Source organism: Zingiber officinale, chromosome 8B (genome assembly GCF_018446385.1).
Source record: "Zingiber officinale cultivar Zhangliang chromosome 8B, Zo_v1.1, whole genome shotgun sequence".
Taxonomy (NCBI): domain Eukaryota; kingdom Viridiplantae; phylum Streptophyta; class Magnoliopsida; order Zingiberales; family Zingiberaceae; genus Zingiber; species Zingiber officinale.
The window spans coordinates 113,637,679-113,642,688 of record NC_056001.1 but is presented as its reverse complement, the minus strand read 5'-3'; positions in this window follow the sequence as shown (position 1 = coordinate 113,642,688).

The window sequence follows — 5,010 nt, the reverse complement described above, 5'->3', positions numbered from 1 at the left end:
ATTATGACTTTTAGTTATTATGTGTGTGATTGGACCCTTGGACATGTCAAGGGCATTTATATATGTGTGTGCATGATTGTATTATAAAATACAGCAGGAGCCGTATTTAGTTTTATTAGGATTTTATTTTTGATCTAGATACATGTACATTACTTTTATGGAATATAGGATCAAAAAATGTAAAATTCTATTTATGTCGCGGATCGAATCTTGCAAAGCGTGGAACCTTCTAAGGACCAGAGGCGCAGCGGAACTAGGAGCAAGATGGATGCGACAGCTAGTCCCGGTGGCGGTGGCCAAATATGGCAGCAGCTTGGGATGACAACACACGGAGGGCAACTAGAGATAAAAGCCATAATAGTTGAAAATTAGATTTTCTATTTATTGCTTTTATATTGTGCTGTGTGTGCATGTTGGTTTACATATTTAGTAGGCTAGCATAGTTAAAATTCCTCATTTATAAATAACTAAGTGGGAGAGGGATTTTTAAGTAAATCCCATGGTCTCCATTACTGGTTTGTAAGTGATGCAAACAAGCTTGCGCGTTGGCTCTGAGTGCCTTCCTCCATAACGGATGAGCTTGTTTGTGGATCACTAGAACAGACTTCCATTTTTGGATGACTATAGGAAGTTAATTAAGAGCGTGTGATCTTCCCAACGGAAGGGGCATAATCTTATTAATGGACTTAGTGTCAAGTAATGGTATACACTTAGACACATTTAATAGTATCCTCCCCAACGGAGTCACTACTATCACTTGTGTGACCAAAGGGAAACCAACTATTGATTTGTCATAAAACTAGATTGGCAATATAATAAAATTAATAAACCTCTCTTACAAATGTTTGAATTTGTATACGTCCACACTAACGTGGCATACAAGATTCATGGTGTTTGAGGTAATTTTATTTGTCAAAAAGTTATATTGACAAGATAGTCAATGGGTAAAACCCTCCTCTTACAAATGATGAATTTGTATACGTCCACACTAACGTGGCATGCAAAATTCACGGTGTTTGAGGTGTTGGTAAATTTAAATAATATTGTTTGAGGAATCAATGTTATTTTAAATTCAAAGAGTTTTGACCAAATATTTGATCAAAGACAGATCAACTATTAATTTTATTCGTCATAAAGTAAAGTTGACGAGATAATAAAATTAATGAATAAAATCTCCTCTTCGATTTTGTATACACAAAATTCATGGAGATTTTAAGAAGTTGATCTTGACCAAATATTTTTGTGATTCTTAGGATGTTTGTCAATCCCTAGTAGTCATACTATAGAAAAAGACTTAGTAGTCTCAATTGTAATGATTGGAAATAGGACTTGGACATTAAGGTAGACTGTCTTCTTAGAACTAAGAACAATTTAGGTGTATTTAATTCATTAGTTGAAACATGTCTAGTGGTGTTATCTACCAGAACCTAGAGTGTAGATACAAGATGCCATTAATCATGTCTGCAATTCATTGCAGGGTTCCAGGAAACCCGACAACTAAATGAAAGGTAAATCACCGTCCACATAGACACTACTGTAAAAGTGGTAGCTGTTGCAGTGGGAGATGTTTATCCTTTGATAAGAATATAATATGGATTTTAAGTAATTGTCTTTACGTACCAAGTTTAGAAAGAACCTAATTTCAGTTTCTAAACTATTATAGATATTGTGTCTATTTTGATAACAAAGTTGTTATCAAGAAAAATAGGAAAGTTATCTATTCTGGTATGATGGTTGACAATTTATAATCCAATAACTCCCACGATGCAACAAATGGAAATTAGTAACACATCTTCTAATTTTAAGAGAAAGCAACCTTCGGAAATGAACCAATTATATCTTTGGCATCTAAAGCTAGGTTATACTTGAGTAGGATTCATTGGTAGCTGATGAACTTTTGGGTTCATTGGTAGTGGAAATCTTTCCAACCTGCGAGTCTTACTTGGAAGAAAAATAACCAAGAAGCTTTTAAGTCCAAGGGGTATGGAGTCAAAGATATGTTGAAATCGGTTCATTCTGATTTGTGTGATCCTATGACTATCCAGACAAGAGGTAGTATTGAATATTTTGTCTAGTTTATAGACAACTATTCAAGATACAAATAAATTTACTTAATGTACCGCAAGACTAAGTACTTTGATTAGTTCAAAGAGTACAAGGTTGATGCGGAGGAATAAAGTGAAAAGTCACTATGGAAGATCATAGTGGCAAGTACCTCTTGAGAGATTTTAGGAGTCACTTATCAGAAGTTGGATTTCAATCCTAACTAATACACCCCAACGGAATGGTGTAGTAGAAAGACGGTAAAGAACTCTTATGGAATAATTAGATAGATGATGAGTTATTCAGAAAATTACCAAATTTGTTTTAAGGATAAACCCAAAAATGAAAGTGAACATAGTGCCTTCCAAGTCATAACTCTCTACTCATATAGAATTGCTGAATAGGTGTAAAGCATATTCAGATTCGGGTAATCCAGCACATATGTTAAAGAGAGATAATGATAAGTTGGATAGGAGTTCACTTGTTTGTAAGTTATCCTAGATAAACAAAAGTAAGTTTATAGTCTCAAAAATCAGAAGGTCATTGATAGCATCAATGACTGATTTTTAGAAAAGGACTATATAATGAACCACATGCTCATAAGTAAATTTGTTCTTAAGGAAATAATAAAAGACATGTCTAATCTAGTACCAACTGTACAAGATGAGATACCACAAGAAAACTGCAACACGTATCACAAATGATACACAATTGCAGAAAATACCTTGTCGTAGTGGGAGGGTTGTTAAGCAACCTTAAAAGATTCATGTTTTGGGAGAGTTTTTGAACTCGATCCCTGAAGGACATGAACCTTATTTCCGGACATATGATGAAGCACTCCAAGATAAATATGAAGCATCTTGGCAAAGAGTAATGAATAATAAAATTAGAATATATGTATTCTAATTAAATCTGGAAGCTTGTAGAACCACCAAGTGGTGTAAAAGCCTTTGGGTGTAAAAGGTCTATAATAGAAAAAGAGGGATAGATAGGAAGGTAGAAACCTTCAAAGCAAGGCTTGATGAAAAAGGAAACCTTTTTCACTGGTAGCCATGCTTAAGTCTATCCGGATTCTTTTATCTATTTGGCAAGTGGATATCAAGACAGCATTCCTTAATGGAAGTCTTGAAGAAAGCATCCATATAAAGCAACCAGAAGGGTTCATTGCAAAGTGCTAAGAGCCTCTTGTGTGCAAGCTCAATCAGTCTATGGACTGATACAAAGCTTCAAGGTCTTGGAACATCCAGTTTATCAAAGTAATCCAGACCTATGGATTTATTGAGTAAACGGATAAAGTCTTGTGTATACAAAAGATGTGATGGAAACATGGTGGTATTTCTTGTACTATACGGAGATAACATTTTTTGTAGTTGGAAACAATATCAAAATGTTGTCAGAAGTAAGGGTATGGTTGTCCAAATAATTCGATATAAAGGACTTGGGAGAATGTATATATTTTTGAGATCAAAGTAATAAGGGATCGCAAGAAAAAATATATTTATCCCAAGCTTGATATATCGGAAAAATCCTTGCTCGTTTTAAGCATGCAAAATTCCTAGAAAGGTTTCTTACCTTTTAAGCATGAAGTGTCTTTATCTAAAGAGATGTCTCCGATGACATCAAAGGAGATTGAGGACATGTAGGCAGTTCTTTATGCTTCGGCAGTTAGACAACCTAATGTATGCTATGCACGAGATCAGAAATCTGTTTTGCCAAGGGCATAGTTAGCAGATATCAAAGTAACCCTAGACAAGGACATTGGACTGCAGTAAAGCATATATTAAAGTACCTTAGAGGCACTAAAGATTATATGCTAGCTTACAAGGCAGTTAATTTGGTTCCTATGGGTTGTATGGATTTTGAACTCCAATCGGATAGGGACAATAATAAGTCAACCTCGGGGTTTTGTGTTTATTTTAGGAGGTAAAGTCATAACTATGGAAGAGTGATAAGCATAGGTGTTTTTCTGGACTCCACCATAGAAGCTTAGTATATGGCAAGCCTCTGAGGTAGCCATTAAAAGCTGTATGACTCAATAACCTCAAGATAGACTTAGATATGATTTCTGGTTTGTCCAAAGATTATTACAATTTATTGTAATAATGTTGGTGCAGTAGCAAACTCAAGAAACCATAAGTCTATAAGGCAAGTAAACACATAGAGCGCAAGTACCACCCAATACGAGAAATCGTCAAACGAGGAGAAGTTGTCGTCGCCTAGATTGCATCAGTAGATGACCTGGCAGATCCTTCCACCGAGGTCCTTAAGGCAAGAGCTTTTGATGGGCATGTTGAAGGGTTAGGAATCAGATGTATGACAACAGATATGAGCACTTAGTCTTTTAGTATAAGTGGGAGATTGTTAGAGTGTATACTAAAAGCCTAGCTTTTGGTATAAACATTTATTTAGAAATAAGAATCAAATTGGTCAAATGTCTACATTTATGATAAATGTAGTTGTTCAATTAATTTATATTGTAGATGACATGGTGTGTGGTGTCACACACAGAAGATCATGTTATCAGTATCTTATAAATTATAAACAGTAGCTCACGACCATGATGGAAAGGAACAAACCATTGGAAGGTCGTAGTGTAATTAGGTATTAGTTTATCTTGACTATATAATTACACTAGTACACTCAGAGTGTATTGAGTAGGACCATTTGAGGTCGTTTCTTTTATACTGACTTTATAAAGAAACAAAGACCTCGGTTATTATGGAAGTGTGTGCTCTTAATCCTAATATAATAACAAGCACATATATTTGATATTTATTTCTTTAATTTATCAATGGGTGAGATTTAGTTCGATAAATCAATAAGCCCGATAAGTTGGGAAATGGTATCACTTATAGTGTGTGTTGTTGATTATAAAAGGAAACTGTGTCCTAGAGATACTAGGTTGATAATGTCCTCAAGAGGAGCTCATAAGGATTGTCATGTTAAACCCTGCAGGTGGACTTAGTC